Source organism: Myotis daubentonii, chromosome 3 (assembly GCF_963259705.1).
Source record: "Myotis daubentonii chromosome 3, mMyoDau2.1, whole genome shotgun sequence".
Taxonomy (NCBI): domain Eukaryota; kingdom Metazoa; phylum Chordata; class Mammalia; order Chiroptera; family Vespertilionidae; genus Myotis; species Myotis daubentonii.
The window spans coordinates 153,076,262-153,098,378 of record NC_081842.1 but is presented as its reverse complement, the minus strand read 5'-3'; the positions used below and the strand labels follow the sequence as shown (position 1 = coordinate 153,098,378).

The following is a 22,117-nucleotide window of genomic DNA, read 5'->3' as shown; positions in this document are numbered from 1 at the left end:
GTCCATTAGATTGACCACTCTCTTATGCTGCTTCCTTGTCAATGGAAGAAGCATCCTGCAAGCCTACTGATGAATAGGTTCAAAATAGCCTCAGACAGGAAAAATCAGTTTTTCTAAGGGAATGGTTCCCAACCCAGCCTTCCAGAACTTCTAGGAAATTCAGAACCATTCATTCATTCATTCATTCAGCCTCTGTTGAGCTCGAATTAGGGGCAAGGATAATCCTGGGGATAGAGCAAGCTGTTAAGAAAGACCCCTGTCCTATGAGTCAAAGGAATGTCAAGAAAACCTAAAAATGAAATTTATTTGCTCTGCATTAAAAACACAGGATGTCATACAAATAGAATAACAAAATAATTATAAATAAACCTTTATGGAACTCATACTACTTAACAAAAGGAAGCTAAACAATCCAATCAAAAAATGGGCAAAGGACCTAAATAGACACTTTTCGAAAGAGGACATAAAGAAGGCCAAGAGACATATGAAAACATGCTCAAAGTCACTAATCATCTGAGAGATGCAAATCAAAACGACAATGAGGTACCATCTCACACTTGTCAGACTGGCTATCATCAGCAAATCAACAAACAGTGCTGGTGAGGATGCGGAGAAAAAGGAACCCTTGTGCACTGCTGTTAGGATTGCAAACTGGTACAACTACTGTGGAAAACAGTATGGAGTTTCCTCAAAAAATTAAAAATGGAACTCCCATTTGACTCAGTGATCCCACTTCTAGGAATATATCCCAAGAAATCAGAAACATCAATCAGAAAGGATATATGCACCCCTATGTACATAGCAGCACAATTTACAATAGCTAAGATTTGGAAACAGCCTAAGTGCCCATCAGCTGATGAATGGATTAGAAAACTGTGGTACATCTACACGATGGAATACTATGCTGCTGTAAAAAAGAAGGAACTCTTGCTTTTTCCCTCTGGCCGCAGCCATCAGGTAAACGAAGATGGGCGCTTACAAGTATATCCAGGAGCTATGGAGGAAGAAGCAATCCGATGCAATGCGCTTCCTTCCCAGGGTACACTGCTGGCAGTACCGCCAGCTCTCTGGGCTCCACAGGGCAATTCCCCACCCCAACCCCACCTGCCCGACAAAGTGCACAGGCTGGGTGAGCAGGCCAAGCAAGGTTATGTCATATATCGGATTTGTGTGTGCTCTGATGGCTGCAAACGCCCTGTTCCTAAGGGTGCAACCTACGGCAAGCCTGTCCATCATGGTGCTAACCAGCTAAAGTTTGCTCAAAGTCTTCAATCTTTTGCTGAGGAGCATGCTGGACTCCACTGTGGGGCTCTGAGGGTCCTGAATTCTTACTGGGTTGGTGAAGATTCCCCGTAAAAATAACCTCAAATTCTTTGAGGTTATCCTCATTGATCTATTCCATAAGACTATTGGAAGAAATCCTGACACTCAGTGGACCACCAAACCAGTCTACAAGCACAGGGCTGACATCTGCGGGCCACAAGGGAAGGGCCACAAGTTCCACCACACTATTGTCACTGTGCAGCTTGGAGAAGGCACAATACTCCCCAGCTCCACCATTACCGCTAATATAAGTAATGTTTGTAAAATCCTTACCTAATAAACAATTTAGGACAGTCAGAAGAAGAAGAAGAAGAAGAAGAAGAAGAAGAAGAAGAAGAAGAAGAAGAAGAAGAAGAAGAAGAAGAAGAAGGAGGAGGAGGAGGAGGAGGAGGAGGAGGAGGAGGAGGAGGAGGAGGAGGAGAAGGAGAAGGAGAAGGAGAAGGAGAAGGAGAAGGAGAAGGAGAAGGAGAAGGAGAAGGAGAAGGAGAAGGAGAAGGAGAAGGAGAAGGAGAAGGAGAAGGAGAAGGAGAAGGAGAAGGAGAAGGAGAAGGAGAAGGAGAAGGAGAAGGAGAAGGAGAAGGAGAAGGAGAAGGAGAAGGAGAAGGAGAAGGAGAAGGAGGAGAAGGAGAAGGAGAAGGAGAAGGAGAAGGAGAAGGAGAAGGAGAAGGAGAAGGAGAAGGAGAAGGAGAAGGAGAAGGAGGAGGAGGAGAAGGAGGAGGAGGAGGAGGAGGAGAAGGAGAAGGAGAAGGAGAAGGAGAAGGAGAAGGAGAAGGAGAAGGAGAAGGAGAAGGAGAAGGAGAAGGAGGAACTCTTACCATTTGCAACAGCATGGATGGACCTGGAGAGCATTATGCTAAGCGAAATAAGCCAGTCGGAGAAAGATAAATATCATATGATCTCATTCATTTGTGGAATATAATGAACAACATAAACTGATGAACAAAAATAGAGCCAGAGGAAAAAAGTATTCTAGAATATAATAGAAGCAATCCTGTTATTTGCAGATTTTTAATATTTCCTACAACTTTTGTGATATCATACTATATTAGTACAGTTTTGGTAATATTACTATACTTAAAATTCTTTTATTCTTGAAATATTAATATTTATTGCATATAATATTATATGTAAGATCATTTTTCTTGAACAATTGGTGTTTATTGCACGTAACATTATCATATTTAAAATCGTTTTTCTTAAAATAAAGAAAAAACTGAAAAAAATCAAACCTTTACTACCAGGATATCTTAATTGTAAAGAGAGGTTGAAAATTGCCGGGAGCCAGTCCATCCTTGCTGTTTCAAGGGACCTGGCATATATGGCATACGGTTCTTAATATGTTTGCTCACCTTCTTGGGGCTGTGTTTTAACCAAGGTCACCTCTCCGAGAAAGGTTGAATCCCCAGGTAGGGATTTTCCCCTGAAGTTAGGGAGGGAATAAAACCCCTCAACTAAGTGCCAGGCGGGTAATTAATCCCTTTAACTACGAACAATCATGCTTAAACTACATAATCTTTTCTCCCTGGAATGGAGATAAGAAACGCCCTAACCTTTGTAATAGAGATTGATAGGATTGAATCAACTGGTATAAATACAGTTGTAACAAGACAGAAACACTCAGAACTTAGAACAGAATCAAGAAGACAGAACCTACACGGAGCCTAGAGACAGAAGAACTTCGCTGGAGAGAGCATGCCGGAGGATCCTGGAGAGGGACTGGCCTCGGAGCCTAGAGACAGAGCCTAGCGGGAGAACATGGCAAAAGATCCTGGACTGAACCTGACTACAGAAATATGGCAAGAGAACCTGACTAGAACCTGGTGACCGAACCTGGCTGGAGATCTCAGACAGAACCTGGCTGGAGAACCTAGCGAGGAAACATGGCTACAGAACCTGGCTGGAGAACCTGGAGAACCTGGCTGGAGAACCTAGCAAGAGAACATGGACACAGAACTTGGCTGGAGATTGTGGCTAGAGATCCTGGCAAGGCTGCTGATCAACTGAACGCTGTCTCCGTGTCATTCCTCCTTCGCCGACTCCATCCACACCTTTGGGGACCCCTGGACCTGCTGGGGTTGGACCCCGGCAGAAAATCACCTCTAAAGAAGAGACAGAGTCTAAAGGAGTCTGCCTTCATTATAACTAGGTCCTGTGTACTATCCCCCAGAGTTCATTCTACACTAGATTTTCAAGTATCCCATCACAAGAATTAAAAGGCATTGGGTCCAAACATGTTCTTTATTGTTTTAAGGGTTTCCATCTATGCATTTTTACTAGTTGGGTGTTTGAGAGGCTACAAACTAAATTTCAAAAACTCATAAAAACTTAAAATACCATTAACTTACCATGAACCTACTTTTTCATTTCCCTTGCCCTCACCTCTCCTCTTTCCTCTGCACAGGATCTCTGTGTGCCTATGTGGGTGAGTGACTAGCAAGCACCAAACTACGTTGATCTTGTTCTTTTGCTCCACAGGTGATTAAGCTCTGCTCTTCAACAGCAGACTGCAGGCTGGCAAAACCAAGAAGCACACAGAATATCACACTCTCTTAGGTGGCAACAAATTTTATGAACTTTAAATGACCCCTAACGACTTTGGGGGAGAAAATCCCAGCTAATGCAGTCAGCACTTTGGGAGAGAATTTTCGCGATCATAAAAAAATGTCCTATGTCTGTACCGTTCAATACAGTAGCCACTAATAATGGCAATGGAGCATTTGCAATGTGGCTAGTATGACTGAGAAACTGAATTTTTAATTTCATTTCATTGTAATTAATTTAAAATCCACATTTGGTTGGTGGCTACCAAACTGGTCAGCACAAACAAATAAGAGAAAGATTTCCCATTATTTAAAAATATTCTTAATGGCATTTGATTGCTAAAATTTTTAACTGTCATTTTTTCATAAAATAATAATTGCATAATCCCATTTTAGGACTTCTACTGCTAATAGAAAACATGGCAGTAATTTGATTTATTATAAAATCACATTTTCTTCTTGAGTGGCAATTGCAGATTTCATAGCTTAGTTCATTAATGCCACAAAGCCTTAATTTAAAGTGTTTACATTTACTAGTGCAAGATTTGGGGGCAAGTAGGTCTTAGCATTCAAGATGACACTCCACCCAAAGACAGAAAAAAAGGCAATTCAGTTTATTAGTGAATTAATAGATAAACAAAGTGTGATGTATTCATACAGTAGAATGTTATTCACCTTTAAAAAGAAAGGAAATTCTGATACATGCATGAATGAACCTTGAAGACTTTATGCTAAATGAAATAAGGCAGTCACAAAGGACAAATACCATATGATTCCACTTATATGAGATACCTAGAGTAGTCAAATTCATAAAGACATAAAGTGGAATTGTGGTTGCCAGGGGCTGGAGAAAAGGGGTAATGGGGTGTGATTGTTTAATGGTACAGTTTCAGTGGGGAAGATGAAAAGGTCTGGAGATGGATGTTGGTGAAAATTGCACAGAAATGTGAATGTACTTAATGCCACAGAACTATACACTTAAAAATGGTTGAAAAGATAAATCTTATGTTGTGTGTGTTTTACCACAATAAGAAGTTGTTTAATAATTCTGCAAAAGTAAAAAATGTTTCAGATGATGAACTCTTACAGAGCAAATCACCTACTACAATGTAGTTAACCTTCAGTCTGACCAAAGCTCATGAAGAAAAAAAGAGCTCAATCCAAGCTGGTTTGGCTCCATGGACAGAGTGTTGATCTGTGGACTGAAGTGCCCCAGGTTTGATTCTGATCAAAGACACATGCCCCGGCTGCGGGCTCGATCCACAGTAGGGCATGTGCAGAAGGCAGCTGATCAATGATTTTCTCTCTCATCATTGATGTTTCTATCTCCCTCTCCCTCTCCTTTCCTCTCTGAAATCAATAAATATATATTTTTTAAAAAGAGCTCAGATTCAGCAAATAGTAGAGAATTCAAGATTCCTGATAACTTAGACATTCTGCTTAACTTGAGACTGTGTGACTGGGTTCAGTAAAATCTTCCTCAGTAGGATTGGCCTACACAAATATTGAATTGCCTGAGTACAAACCACTGAGTGCAAGTGATAACAGATATTCAGGTCTAACTTACAAATTTCCAATGAAAGAATACACAAATTATATGGAGGAGTAGAGAGCTGTCATTCCAGCACCTGTTAGATTGTGTAGGCAAAGGTCATGTCTATGGTGCTCACAGTTGGAACTCTAAGACCCAGAACACACCTTTATGTAGTAGACATTCAATCAATATATTGATTGAACAAATAAGTGGAAATAATGAATGACTAAAATGAGCGAATGAATGAATAAATAGCAAAGAATTCCAATTTGAGCCTGAACTGGATCCTCACATATTCCACCTAGTCAGGAAAACTAATGAGACATTAGACCTGAATTCTATTTACATGTGGAACTGAGAAATAATTCCAAGGGAAGCATTGAGCATATAGGCTTGATTCAATAACAATGTTTCAACCATCAGAGAATGATTTTGTGTACATCAAGGTTTGTGTTATTCAGAATTGTCTTTCATCTCAACACCCGCAGTCTTGTAGTGTGTCCTAAGGAAAGAAGGAGCCATGTAGAAAAGCTAATTCACTAAAATGTTTATAGCATGTCAAAGGCCCTCATTAGTACTTCAATAAGACCAAAGATTGGAAGTGGTAAGAGATTTATAATGTAGCAGATGGCTGGTGGCTTTAGTTAGCACCAATGACTTTAGTGTTGATGGCAGACATAAAGCTGTACCAATAGCTGGGGAGAGGAAGCTTTGAGAGTGACTAGCACTCATACTTGACAAAGACCTCAGTGCCCTCAAAATGGACACCAGTGGACACATCATTTGTGAAATGCCTACCTACAGTTTCATGGATTTTCAAGTTTTCCATAGTTGAAGTCTAAAAGGATGTTCACAAATATGAAATGCAAATTAAAGACTTTTCAGAAATATTTGGGGGAATTTTTGTGGAATCCTGGAGGTAGATGAAGGTAAAATTTCAATAATTATTGATACTGTCATTGTGCTGCTAAGTTGATATTAACAGAGAATGACATACTTACACTTGAACCCCATGGCAGAGAACATTTAATGGTCCCATTCTTGAGGCACAAAGAAAAAAGGGATGGGACATTCCTACTCTTCTTTGTATCTATGAGTGACCATGTGACTCAGTTCTAGCCGAAGAATTGAACAGAGTAAAATAAATATCCCCCCACTCCAGGGGATGTTTGACAAGTCTAGAGTAATTTTGGGTTGTCACAACTTGAGGGAAGTGGGATATTAGTGGCACCCAATAGAGGCCAGGGATGCTGCTAAATTTCCTCCAATGCACAGAACATCCTCCCACAATGAAAAACTATCTGACCCAGAATGTCAATAGTGAAAACGTTGACAAATTCTGACTTAAAGGGAACAGACATAATCTCCCCTTCTTTGCCTTCTGTCGGGTTGTAATTGAGATATAGGTATGATGTATGTTGGATCACAGAGATGGAAGCAACACCCTGGAGATGACAGAGCAAGATGTGAGTCGGGTCCTTCATAATTTCACAGTGCAGAGTCACCATACCATCTCAGACTTTACATGATAGTGGGGAAAAATTTCTATCTTGTTTAATATACTGTTATTTTGAATCTCTATTACATGTACCTGAAACTATATTCTAACCAATACAGAAGCTAAACTTGACTGAGAGTCCTTTTAGGGGAAATGCCAAATAAAAAGAGAAGGGGGAAAATTCAAGGTGGCAAAAATATTTTCTTTGCTATTTAGCATCATTTTCCCCATTCATCTATTAGCAGAATTGGGGCCAGGGGCGGGGGGGGGGGGGCGGGAGGGGGAACGGGGAATCCTGCCTTCCCAATTCTCTGCAAGTCAGCTGGATGGGATTGATCCCACTCCCAACCTCTATAAAGGACCCTGATTGACTTAAGCAAAACCTTACAACCCCAACTTCCTGGCCATGGTGACTGGCTTTAAGAAAGAAAAGCTTTCACTGTTCCACTGGATTTTGTAGATGAAGGTATGACACTTAAAAATGTTGCTGCCATCTTATATCATTAAAGAAGGAATCCAAACGTGAAGCTGACACAAACAGAAAGTGTTGAAAGGTGATGAGAACCCAGCATTTGATCCTCCCAGATCAAACTGCATCTATGACAAGCCCTACCTCTGCCCCTGTCAAATGTACGAGCCAATAATGCTTTGTTTACACAAATTTGAGTTAAGTATTCTGTGACTTGCAAGTGAAAGATTCCTAAGAGATACAGAAAGTTTTACGGTAGAAAAAATTCTTATAAGAGAAATTTCACTCTTATGACCTTTTCATTTCACTGAAGGGTTTGCACATCATCTGCAAAGTTTCCTGTCAGAAGTTTTGCCATTGCCTGAGGGTATATGTAGTAGGGGAAGTGGATATAAAGAGATTTGAATCATTAATGTTCCTCTTAGACTTTAGAAGTAGCATTACTACTTTCATACAGAACATTCCTGCTTTTCTCCACAATACCTAACCCAGGTATTCAATAATCAGATTGGAGAAGGATTCAGTTTTCCTTTATGTTATTCTTCTTGTGATTTGTGGTTAGTCAAGGCTGGAGAAACTTAGCAATCATTCTGATTATGTTTGATTGCTCAGTTTCCCTAGGAATCATAAGCTGTCAGCCCTTTGTAAATAGAAGTTTGTATTTTGATTTTTTAAATTCCACTTTATTTGTCCTTTTTTTAGTCCTTCGCTACAGATTCTTATGTTTCTTAACGATTGTCTAGAAGCTTATTTTGTGCTCAACTATCAAATTCAGGAGATAGTCATGCTTTCCAGACTCATCTACTCTAACAATAAAATGTCAGAAAGGAGCTATTGCAGGTGATAGTGGCAATGTTTCAGATTAGGAGGCTTGATCACTTAAGTTAGATAATTTATATCTGTGTTGAGTCTTAGTTGCCTTGTTATCCTACATTGTATTTAGCCTTTGTGGTTGTTCTTGATCTTCATATTTTATTGTGGTCATGTAGCTCCTGATTCTATTATGAAGAGACCATTGTTGTCCCAGGACTAGCCTATATTCCGTTTAATAGCTATGATTTAATAGCTGGATTACCTGGGGAAAGGTAATTAACCCCTCTGACACCCAGTTTTATCTTCTTTAAAATGAAAAGACATGGGAACATTGTTATTGAGTTATTAATTATCTGATAATTATAGTGTTTCAATTCAAACTGCCACGTTTTGCCCTTCCTGGTTTGGCTCAGTGAGTAGAGAGTCAGCCTGCAGACTGAAGGGTCCGGGTTTGATTCAGGTCAAGGGCACATGCCTGGGCATGCAGGAGGCGGCCGATCAATGATTTTCATCATCGATGTTTCTATCTCTTTCTCCCTCTCCCTTCCTCTCTGAAATCAATAAATATATATATTTTTTTTAAAAAAAACTGCCATGTTTTAAAAACCAAAAGCTTTGAAGTCTTAGTAATCCACTGCCCAAAGATTTGTTTGTAAACAAGACCAAGAGAGCTTCCGGGAATGGTGAAATCCAATCAACTTAAGACATGAGGCCAAAAAATAGCTGCAAATAGGTAAACCACACACTTTTCACTCTTCAGATATTCTATGGAACTAGTAACTACTTTGTTCATAAACAAGTTGAGTGGAAAGTTCTTACATGGCAGAAAAGCTACCTTGAAATTTTTGTTGAATTACACTTGTCTTGGGAACTTGGCACACAGTGTTTTCTCTACTTACAACATTCTATCACCTCTCTTTGCCCTGCTATTACCCATACTACCCATGAGGCCTTAAAGTATTTCCCATATTTCCCATGAGAGCTGAAGCATTAGTTCTCAGCATAGACATCATTTTTTTGTGAAAAACCTTTCCTACCCACCTCTCTACCTAATCTAACCATCCCACAGTTCCCTTTCAATTACAGACTTTATCAATCTAAATTTTCATTGTCTATTTACTATTTACTCAAGAATGTAAGTTCCATGAGGACAGAGACCATATCTGTTATATGCAAATATTGAGTGCTTTAAGAAGGAGGGAGGAAGCAGATAGATGAATAGTTGAAACCTAGAAGGATAGCTTGATACAGTAAATCTCCTGATTGCCCTTTGCAAATCTGAAAAATGACCAGCCCACCTCTGATTGCAAAATATTTTTAGTTTTCAAATGATTTCACATGTATTACTTTATATTACCTTCTGAGCAAGAAAGTACACCAAGGAAGATCTATCCTTTAAAATATGAGTGGAGGGATTGAACAAAAGAAAAAAAGAGAGAAAGAACTCATGGGCACCACAGACAACAGTGAGGTGATTGTGGGGTAGTGGGGGGAAGATGGAGTTAGAGGTGAAAGAGGCTATCAGGGGGATAAATGGCAATGAAAAAATTAAAATAAAGACAATAAAGAAATGATAAGAAAGTACAGAGAGTTTAAAATGCCTTAAGAAAATATAGCTGGATAAATATATAACTCCAGATTTATTCTGTTGATCCACGCTCTTTTCAAAGCTTTGAAGCTCAAGGGCTGTAGTAATAAGGAAGGCCACTGAGAAACCCATGTAGTGTGGCTCTCCATACACAACAAGAAGGTATTCTACTGCCATCTTAAAATCTTCAATTTGCATTAGTAAAAATGAAGACATACCCAAGGATATTGTCAAGAAAATAAACTAGGTGAATTGAATATGACTAACCTGTAAACATATATGATTGCTTAGGCTGCACATAATGGCCATGTGTTTTGCATAATGTTTTCTAAGGGACTGTGGGTTGCAGTTTTGATTAATTGTACTGATTCTCCAACTTGGAATCAAACTGAGAGCCATATAATTCTTAGGCCTTTTTCATGACCTTTATAAAGCAACCTTCTTTGGAGGTCTTGAAAATGACTTTCAAAATGTGAAATTAGTTTTCTTTCTAATCCCCTAGAGCCTAATGCAGTGAATTTCATCATGCAATGTTGATTAAAAATGCTGAAATGAGTCGCAATGTAATTAGAAATTTCTTTGTCCAAATCAAGCCCCATGAACTACAACTAGCACTGGTTCAATCTATAAAACCAGTCCATTCTTCCTGATGCTGAAGATTAATTTTGGCATGGAGACATAAAAAAATCTCATAACTTTAGGTATATTTATTAGTCAGTCAGCTTTTTTTTTTTTTAGGTAAATGGGTGGTAAAGGATCTTAGACAATTTGGCAGCTTATACAAAAACATAGTAGCAGAGAACAAGAAATATTATGAGAGCTGCAGAAAAGCCAATATGGCTGAAACACATGTAAGAAAATGAAGAAACTTTTACTCTTTAGCAACTGGTTAAATAATTCCCCGAGGAGTGTAACACTAAACTTTTAAAGAAAGATTTTAATAAGCTACTTGGGATGATAGTTGAGACCTTAGGGACATATTCAAGCTAAAAATGATGGCAAGAATGGAATCTAGAAACAGAGGGACACTTTGTTTTGTTGAGTCTTTGGATGGAGTTGGGAATGTACATTTACAAACAGACACTGGGGCAAAGCCAAATTGTTCAAAATAAGAAAGAGATGAGGCCGAAGCCGGTTTGGCTCAGTGGATAGAGCGTCGGCCTGCGGACTGAAGGGTCCCGGGTTCGATTCCGGTCAGGGGCATGTACCTTGGTTGCGGGCATATCCCCAATGGGAGATGTGCAGGAGGCAGCTGATCGATGTTTCTCTCTCATCGATGTTTCTAACTCTCTATCTCTCTCCCTTCCTCTCTGTAAAAAATTAATAAAATATATTAATTGGGGGTATAAGTAGATCCAGGAAGGCTGTTTTACCTTGGGGCAAAAGTAAAGACACACACACAAAAATCGTAGAAGTGCCACAGCTGAGAAGAAACTTGGTAGAAAAAATGTCAAATAGTCAAATGGTAAAGTGGGGGTTGTTGCTATACCACATGTGATAAATATCCTCTTCATCTCCCTGGTGAATTCCATGTTTCCACTAAGACTTTTGTAGAAGTAGATTTGGGAAAGAGAATGTGCAAGAGTTCCACGTCCATGTGGGTGTAAAATAAAAACAAAGGCTGCTTTTTTTTAAAATATATTTTATTGATTTTTTACAGAGAGGAAGGGAGAGAGATAGAGAGTTAGAAACATCGATGAGAGAGAAACATCGACCAGCCGCCTCCTGCACATCTCCCATTGGGGATATGCCCGCAACCAAGGTACATGCCCCTGACCGGAATCGAACCCGGGACCCTTCAGTCCGCAGGCCGACGCTCTATCCACTGAGCCAAACCGGCTTCGGCCAAAGGCTGCTTTTATAGAGGGGACAGCTAACATCTGGGCTTAGGTACAATGTAAGAGGAAAGTTAGAAGGGGATGAGTCTAGAAAAATAAGGACAATTTTATGAGAGGCCATGTGAGCCATCTTAAAAAGTGTGCTCCTTCCGTAACCGGTTTGGCTCAGTGGATAGAGCGTCAGCCTGCGGACTGAAAGGCCCCAGGTTCGATTCCGGTCAAGGGCATGTACCTTGGTTGTGGGCACATCCCCAGTGGGAGGTGTGCAGGAGGCGGCTGATCGATGTTTCTAACTCTCTATCTCTCTCCCTTCCTCTCTGTAAAAAATCAATAAAATATATATATATATATAAAAAGTGTGCTCCTTATCTTAGGGCAAATAAGGGACAGTTTTAAAAAATTTAAGAAGAAAGACAGCCTCTGATTTATAGTTTAGAAGGATTGCTCTAGCACTAATTCAAAGAATGGGGTAAGGGAAGCGATGATAGAGGAAAAAGGAAAGCTCAAAAGCTTTACCGCACCCTAAGCAAGAACTGATCATGGCCTGCACTGTTTAAAGCAGCAGAGAAGAGGGAGAGAATAGGACAATCTAGTTAGAATCGGTGGGTTTTGATGATTGGTTAGATGGAAAAGAAAGGATGGCCTTTCCGGTTTGCCCAGGACTGAAAGGTTTCCCAAGGTGTGAGACTTTTAGTTTTAAAATAGGAACAGCTGCAGGCAAACCATTCCAGTTTTCACAGGATTACAGGAGTTCCACAGATGTGGAACCAAGAAATCCCGGGCAAACTAGAATGAATCAGGGGTTGATGCTGTGGGTAAGGGAGGGTGACCTCTAACATCTGACTTGGGAATGGGGGTACCAGAGACAGGAAAGGCAAGGATAAGAACAGGTTCAGGCGGGAAGAGAATGCTGAGTTTCATTTTTGGACACATTGAGTTTCAAGGCCTATAGGACATCAAAGAGGAAATATCTAGTATGACAGATCCCTTTAAAAACCTGGTATTCAAGAGAAAAAGTTAGACTTAAAATATAATTTTGAGGTTACTGGCATATAGATGGCACTTGAAGCTTTGTGAATGAATAAGACTTCCCAGAGATAGTTTTATACAGAAAGAAGAAAAAGGAAGCATAAGGAAGAGAAAGGAAAGGAAGGAAATGGAGGGGACTAAAGACAGAACACTGAGAAACATCAATATTTATCTATAGCTATATACACTGAGTGGCCAGATTATTAAGACCACCTGACGTTAATTTCGCACTGAAGTTGCTAGTGGGCCAGACCATTATGAATAAGGAAGCAGGTTGTTTAACCTGACAGTAGAAGTGATTTTTTTCTGAAGATATGGGTAAACAACGTGATTTAACAGCCTTTGAACGTGGGAGATTACATATATCATATATATATATATATTAGAGGCCCGTTGCAGAATATTCCTGCAAGAATAGGGCTTCCTGTGGCTGGAGCAAAGCAGAGAAGGGAGCGAAACTCGCTGAGGCGGGCTTTGCTCCCATTCAAGCCCCTGAAGCTGGTCTTGCCCTCCCGCTCTAAGCCAATGCCCCTTATGCTCCCAGCCACAGTGGTTGGGCTTGCCCTCCCGCTCCCAGTCCCTGGGGCTGGGCTTGCCCTCCAGTTCCCATCCCCTGGGGCTGGGCTTGCCCTCCAACACCCATCCCCTGGGGCTGGGCTTGCCCTCCAACACCCATCCCCTGGGGCTGGGCTTGCCCTCCTGCCCCCATCCCCTGGGGCTGGGCTTGCCCTCCTGCCCCCATCCTCTGGGGCTGGGCTTGCCCTCCTGCTCCCAGCAGCTGCCCCTCAGCTCCCAGCTGCTGCCCCTCTCCCCACTCCCTAGCCACTGCCCCTTATGCTCCCAGCCACAGTGGTTGGGCTTGCCCTCTCTCTCCCAGTCGCTGGGGCTGGGCTTGCCCTCCCACCCCCATCCCCTGTGGCTGGGCTTGCCCTTCAGATCCCAGTGTCTGGGGCTTGGCTTGGCTTGCCCTCCCGCACCCATCTGCTGGGGCTGGGCTTGCCCTCCTGCTCCCAGCCGCTGCCCCTCCCCTCCAAGCCTCTGCCCCTTCCACCCCCAGCTGCTGCCCCTTATGCTCCCAGCCACAGTGGTTGGGCTTGCCCTCCCACTCCCAGCTGCTGCCCTTTCCTCTCCAAGCCGCTGCCCCTCCCGCTCACAGCGGCTAGCGGCTGCTGCTCCGTTTCTGTCCTCACGGCCTCTACTTGGCTCCCTTCTGTACCGCTTGGCCTCCACGTTGTCATCAGTCTTCGCTCGCAGCTAGTATATGCAAATTAACCGCCATCTTTTAGCTTCTATAATTGAAACATTGTATCTTTTGGAGCTGTTGCTTCAGGAGCTCAGAGGCTGGCAGCAGCAGGCGGGGAACCTGGCTTCCTCCGTCACTGGAACAAGCAAGCCTCCTGTTCAGTTAGTTGCCTGGCTGCCGGCTGCCATCTTGGTTGGCAGTTAATTTGCATGTCGCCCTGATTAGCCAATGGGAAGGGTAGCAAAGGTACGGCTAATTACCATGTTTCTCTTTTATTAGATAGGATATATATATATATAAATTGCCTACAAATGTCAGGTGGTCATAATAATCTGGCCACTCAGTGTATATAACAGCCTAAGCGACCAGATGACCAGACAACCAGACAACTGGTCGCTATGATGAACACTGACCACCAGGGGGCAGACGCTCAACACAGGAGCTGCTCCCTGGTGGTCAGTGGCTCCCACAGCAGGAGCGCCACTCAGCTGACTGACAGGCACCAGACACCAGGCTGATGGCTGGCAAGCACAGCTGCAGCAGTGCGAGCCTCTCCCGACTCTGTGACAGCGCTACTGAGCTGTGGGCAGCAGGTGCAGCGGGGTCAGGATAAGCAGGAGCAGCAGGAGGGAGCAGCAGGCTGTACTGGACTGCTGGTTTTGGCCAATCCCTGCAGGCCATGCCAAGGGACCCCACTGGTGCATGAATCTGTGCACCAGGCCTCTAGTAAAATACTAGTATATAAAGGTGACTAAGATGGAGTAGCTATAACAGCAAGATAAAAACCAGAGTGCATTGTCTAGAATTCAGGGCAAGACAATGTTGGAAGAAGGAGGCAAGGTCAGTGTCAAGTGCTGCAGGCAGATCAAGTAAGATCAAGTAAGAAATTATACTTTGGATTTAACAACAACAAGGTCATTCTTGATGTTCATGACAGCAATTTTAGAGAAATGGTAGAGAGGTGCTAGATGGAGAAATAAATGACAGATAAGAAAACAGAGATTAAAATAAAAAATAAAATCTCTTTCAAAACATTTCAAAGGAAGAGAAATATAAGTGGAATAGATAGGTGGAGGGAGACATGGGGTTGAGAAAACATTTGTACGATGGATACCTTAGCCTGGGTTCTCTAGGAAACAGGGCCTGAAGTAAAGATTCAGACACTATTCTTTGTGAGATGCAAACTCAGGGAAATGAGGGTAAGGAAGAGGGGGGTGGGGAAAAGGCAAGCAGAGGTGCAAAGCCATGTGACTGTCATTTCATAATGATTCACAAAGAAACCAAACAGCTTTCTCAGCAGGTGTCGCTGCAGGCCTTTTGGAGAGCTATAGAAGAAAGCACACCTCAGAGCAGTCTGGGTAAGGAATTTACTTTATCCTTTCCCACTCTTGAATCTCATTGGTCAAGGTTTGTCCATAGGGAGCTGACTGCTCCACACATCGGGTCCTTAGCAGTCACCGGGAGGTCAAAGTCCATGACTGTAGAGTAGTTTTTAATCCAATCTGAATGAAATATGAAGGCTGCCTTGGAACAAAAGGTTCAATGAAGGCCATGCAGGCCCAAGGCTCCAACTCAGACTACAGCCAGTTCAGAGAAGCTGGCAAAGGTGCTAGCAATAGCAGCGGTAACAGCACAGTCCAGGGGCAAGGTTTTTTTATTTGTTTTGTTTTGTTTTTTATTGATTTCAGAGAGGAAGGGAAAGGGAGAGAGATAGAAACATCATTGATGAGAGAGAATCATTGATGGGCTGCCTCCTGCACACCCCACACTGGGGATCGAGCCCACAACCAGGAATCGAACCGTGAGCTCCTGGTTCATAAGTTGATGCTCAACCACTGAGCCATGCCGGCCAGGTGGCAAGTGTCTTTGTAAAGAAAGTAATCAGGAGAATCTAACAAGGTGCTCAAGTTTTGTGTTCAAATTAGTAGGAAAGATTTAACACAATTACATGCCATTGGCCCTAGCTGGTTTGCCTCAGTGGATAGAGTGACGGCCTGCAGACTGACGGGTTCTGGGTTTGATTCCAGTCAAGGACACATGCCCAGGTTATGTGCTCAATCCCCAGTAGGAGGCATGTAGGACGCAGCCAATCAATGATTCTTTCTTATTATTGATTTCTCTCTCTCTCTCCCTCTCCCTCTTCTTCTCCTTCTCCCTCTCCCTTCCTCTCTGAACTCAACAAAAATATATTTTAAAACTTTTAAAAATAAATAAATGTCATTGAATGTAATCTATAGAGAAGAGGTTGAAGGTACAGGAGAGAAGGGATTGCATTGACTGAGAGGTTTGGGTGCTAATAATAAAAAAATAGGTAGAGATACAGGTAATTTCATAGGAAAGGTGAAAGGAGAATGTAAACTCCCCATGTAAGCTCTTCTTAAATACCCTCTGTCCTGGAATGTATTTACTTAGTGCTCACCTTCCAGATACTATATATAAGAAGAAATTTACACTATAATCCACTAACCTTGACCTAGCCTTTCTCTGCCTTTAGGAATCATATGTAATTCAAGGCCCTGCAGTTCACTGTCTGGGCCAGGAGATAGGAACTTCTAAAAAATATTAAACCCCAGGTCTAAGCTACCCAGGACATGTGGTCTGAATTCCAACTACCTGTATGGTGAGGCACTCTAAACTAAGAAATTAGCATTAAAAATCTGGTCCAGAACAATTGGAACTCTTACAGTTTGGGCAAAAGCAAACTTGAAACTGTTCATGGGAATCTTTCCAGGACCCAGGACCTCCCATGAAAAACAACCCACAAAAAGATAATTTTTATTCTGAAGAGCTTGAGAAAAAGAAAATTTTAAAAGAAACTTCAAAATAAAGTGTTCAAAATGAGAAAAGAATGTAAGGCAAGAAAATGCTCTATAAAACAACAGATAAACTTTTTAAATAATGAAATAAAAATTCTGGAAGTGAAAAATACAATTACTAAAATTAAATACATAATGAATGGGTTAAATTGTAAAGTAGACACAGTTAAAGAGAGAACTGATTAATTAAAAGATAGAACCTCAAAAATCACTCAAAATTCACCTTAGAGAGGAAAAAAAAAAGAGATGGAATACATGAAAGCAGAAATAAGAGAACTCATGTACAGAATGAAAAATCCCAACAGTTAATAGGAATGTCAAAGCATTGAGAATCAGGAAGGCATAATATTTGAAGACATGATGGCAGGAAATGTTCCAGAATTAAAGAAAGACCCATGTATCAAACACACTTTATAAACCATTTTTGTGTGTATCTGAGTCTTACCTGTCTCTTGTTTGAGCTACTGCTTCAGCAACTGACTTTGCACAGGCACAATCTTATTAACCTTGTCTCACTTGTTACTCTGAAGCTTCTGTATTAATATCAAGGCACAGATGTTACAGTACCCATATATATAACCCATAAGTAAAAGGGAGTTAACACTGCATGGGGTGAATCTTTGACATCATTTTTCTTGCACCATCCACATACTTTCAGTGCCAGTGCCAAAGACACATCCGTAGTGATAGACCTCTGGCCCTGCATCTTCAGTCACTTTGCTACATGAGCTGGTGCAGTAGACAGGGGAATGACACTGGAAGCCATTCCCACACTGGGATAGTTTACTATACACAGAAGTGACTGCAAATTGTTTCAATACTAGAAGCCTGGTACCAGGATTCGTGCACCAGCGGGGTCCCTCAGCCTGGCCTAGAGGGATCAGGCCAAAACCAGCTCTCCAACATCCTCCGAGGGGTCCTGAATTACGAGAGGGCTCAGGCCAAGCTGAGGGACCCTGCTGGTGCACAATCGGGGCCAGGGAGGGACCAAGGGAGGGCTCCAGGGGTGTCCGGCCCATCTCACCCAGTCGTGATCAGCTGGACCCCAGCAGCAAGCTAACCTACCAGTCGAAGCATCTGCCTCTTGTGGTCAGTGCATGTCATAGCGACTGGTCGAACAGTCAACCAGTCGGACACTTAGCATATTAGCCTTTTATTATTATTATACAGGATGTCCCTATTTCCCCCCTTTTGCCCCTCTACCTAGCTCTTGCCCCCCACTTCTCTCTGGCCATCACCATACTGTTGCCTGTGTCCATGGGTTGTACATATATTTTCTTTGACTAATCCCTTCTTTAAATTCACTTCTTTAAATTTTCATTTTCAGAGAAGTGCTTATAACTGCACTATTATATATTTTCTAGTATAACATTTAGAATTAAGATATTTTTTAATTGAACCCTTGTAAATTTTAGCACAATTGAATAAATTATGCTAGAAGCAATTAGGAGGTTTTTCATGTAATTCAGATACATTTCAATTAATATTTTATTAATTTTTAAGTTTTTAATATTTTAATTTGAAATAATCTCATACATGTAAAAAAAACTATAAAATACTATAGCATATTATATGTAACCTTCACCCAATTTCTTAGGTGTTAATAATTTAAACATAACCATTATACAACTAACAAAATTTGGAATATAGAGAGAGTGAAGGGAAAGGGAGAGACACATTGATTGGTTGCCTCCTGCACATGCTTTGATAGGGACTGGGGATCAAGCCAGCAACTGAGGTACATGCCCTTGACTGGAATCAAACCTGGGACCCTTCAGTCCATGGGTTAATGCTCTATCCACTGAGCAAAACAGGCTGCAGCTTAATTCATTTACTTTTAATCTATATGTGTCTTTATATTTAAAGTGGGTTTTGTTTTTGACTCACCCTCATAATCTGTCCTTTAATTGGTGCATTTATGCCACTGACTTCCAGAGTGCTTACTGATAGAGTTACTACCATATCAGGCAGCTTATGGGGCTTCTGGGGCCAGCCTGCCCTGGATGGCGGCATGCTGGCGGCTCGCACTGTCCCACCCTGCCTGCAGTATGCAAATTAGCCGCCATCTTTGTTGGTGGTTAATTTGCATATCTCACTGATTAGCCAATGGGAGGTGTAGCAAAGGTACGGTCAATTACCGTGTTTGTCTATTATTAGATAGGATAGCCAACTAAATGACTCCCCAATTCAATTCCCTCTAAGCCAGATATCCAAAACACTTTCAATATCACCCAATGGAAGGGTTAATATGAAGGAAGGGTATTAGAGCTGGTTCTTCAAAGAAACAGGTCCAACAGGACATATATCTATATAGAAAGAGCTTTATTTTAATGAATTGGCTGACATGTTTATGTAAGTGATCTCAGGATCTGCAATTGGCAAACTGAAGATTTAGGAAACATGGTTGTATAGTTCTAGTCCACAAGCATGCAGGCTCAATACCCAAGAAGAACCTCTATTTCAGTTCAAGTCTGAAGGCAGAAAAAGACCAGCATCCTAGCTCGAGCTTACTCATGAGAGGGTTAGCCTTTGGTTCTATTCAAGTCTTCAACAGATTAGATGACTCCCATTTACATTAGGAAGGGTCCACTGTTTCACTCAGTCTCCCAATTCAAATGTTAATCTCATTCCCACTCAAACACACGGGCGCGTGCACATGCATGCGCGCGCGCACACACACACACAGACACACACACACACACAAATGTTCTCACAGACACAACCAGAATAATGTTTGATCAGATATCTGGGCACTCCATGGATCATTCAAGTTTACACATAAAATTACCACAGGAAATCAAAGTAGAATGATCCAGTGATCTTAGCAAATTGCAATTAAAGTATCCTATTTTTTCAAATTTCACAAAACCCCATGACCATAGGAGCACTTTGAAAGGGCCATGAAAGTGAGGGGCCCTGGGGCAAAGCTTTATTAGTTTCACAGCACTGTTGAGTGTCTCAGATAGAGAACTTACATAAACCTATACCCCCAATACAGAGTGTCAAAAGAAAGCACCACTAACACCAGCAGATAACATTTTTTTTCTTCTAAAGTTTAGGTTTTGTCTAGTAGTTCTTCATACCAAGAACCATTGCTCCCACCACCAAGCCTAGGGCTGCCATACCCACCTGGATCATGTGAAGAAACATTGAATTATTCCCGAGGTTCTTGGTTTTGTATAATCCATCACAATACTTGCTACAAACCCCTCTAGTCCACTTCTTGAGCTTTTGGGACAATCACAAATTCCTTATCTTTATCAGAATAAAGATACCCTCATTATCCTTTGAGATTTTAATTGGTTGAGGAATTTTATTCTATATGACAGGGTGCATTATAGTCCCTCCAGGTTTTTAGTTAAACCTGATTTTATTCCTAAAGGATAAATCATTTATAATTTTATATCTTTCTTTTTTAAGAAACAAGCATATATATATATATATATATATATATATATATATATATATATATATATATATATATATATTATTTTCACAAATCAACTATCAGGATACTGAAAGCTCTGATGCTCAGGATACAAAGACTTATGCAAATCAGCACCAAAAACATCATAGAGCTAGGAAAGCCTTATTTTCTGAAGGTTTCCAGGGTCCTAACTTTGTAAGTCACCTCAAGGAGAAGGTAGGGGAAGGTATATGTATATTCTTTTTTATTATTGACTAGAGGCCCAGTGCACGAATTTGTGCATGGAGGGGCAGGGGAGGGGGACGCAGGAAGTTGTTGGGGGTGGCGGGAACCAATGGGAGGTTGGTCCCTGGGAAAGGGACCATGTTCACTCCCACCCACCCCCAGTTTCCCCTCCCAACCTGAGCCCAAAGGCCTTGATGGGGTCAGGAGGGGAGGCGACAGTTGCCGGGCCAGGCATGGAAAGAACAGACATCAGACACCGATGCTGGCATCGGTGCCCTACCACCACGCAGTTCCCCACCTGTCCCCTTCCTCCTTCCCTCACTGCTTCACTACCACCATGGCGGGTGGCCCCTGGGGAATGGAGAGAATGGGAGCAACACAAACCCTTGTGTCGAGCGAGGGCTGACTTTCAATAGATTACAGCAAAGGAGCTGCTGTACTATGTATGAAACCCTGACCCAGAATCAGGTCTCTATGAATGGTTTAGCACCAGGGGCCAATGGGGGCCTGCCAGCTGCGGGGGAGGGGCCACAGGAAGTTGGCTGTGGGAGCTCACTGACCACCAGGGGGCAGCTCCTGCATTGCGCATCTGCCCCCTGGTGGTCAGTGCACGTCATAGCAACTGGTGGACTCGTCGTTGTGGTCGTTCAGTCGTAATGGTCACTTAGCTTTTATATATATTGATTTTAGAGAGAGAGACAGGGAGAGAGAAAGAGAGAAGCATTGATTTGTTGTTCCACTTATTTATGCATTCATTGGTTGACTCTTGTATGTGCCCTGACCAGGGATCGAACCCATAACCTTGGTGTATGGGAACACTCAAACCAACTGAGCTACCAGGTTGTATATCTTTTGTATACCTTAAAGACAACTAGGGGAGCGATTTCATTTCCTTTTTAATTCTATTAGATGGAGATGTTGGTGATCCCAGAAGCTCTATAAGAAAAGCCAAAAACTCTGAATGGCACCCTAGTCATAATACTCCCAATGGAAAGTATGGCCTGGAGGAAAAAGGGTTGCAAAACAAAATCTCCTGAAGAGTTTCCAAACCAAGACACAGATTAATCCCTTTTACTCATCTTCAATCTGAGTAGCAAAAAAACCCTCTCATCCCAGAAGAAGATACTAGCTGGGGCACTGACATATTTCCACCCAATTCTCTCCTTTATGCTCCATAATCTCAAGAAAATTAAGGGGAAAAATTAAATATGAGAGAGATATAAATATATCGGTGGAAGTTTAGTGTATTAAAGGCAGTATATTAAACTCATATCGAGGCACCAGAAAATGAACTTTTATTTTCTGGTGAAAGACTCAAAACTACGTACTAGGGTGTGTCTTTTTTTCTTTTTCTTTTTTTTTTTTTCAATTCTCTGAAGTGGCTTGCCAGATCCACCAATATTCTCTATCCCCACTCTAAAATATAAGCTTTATGTCCAAGTACACTGTACACTCTTGGTTAGTCTATTTGGCCATGCCTACACCTTCTCTTCCCATAAGCTAAGTTGCATGCTTATCAAGAATTATTTTGTGCCCGAACTGGTTTGGCTCAGTGGATAGAGCTTGGCCTGCGGACTGAAGGGTCCCAGGTTCGATTCCAGTCAAGGGCATGTACCTTGGTCGCGGGCACATCCCCACTGGGGGGCGTGCAGGAGGCAGCTGATCGATCTCTCTCATCGATGTTTCTAACTCTCTATCACTCTCCCTTCTTCTCTGTAAAAAAAAACAATAAAATATATTTTTTTAAAAAAAAGAATTATTTTGTGGACTTAGC

General features: G+C 41.7%; 1 pseudogene; it reads left to right on the top strand.

Moving 5' to 3' along the window:
* Positions 1 to 939: 939 nt before the first annotated feature.
* Positions 940 to 1,606, top strand: LOC132229446 (large ribosomal subunit protein eL15-like; annotated as a pseudogene).
* Positions 1,607 to 22,117: the final 20,511 nt, after the last annotated feature.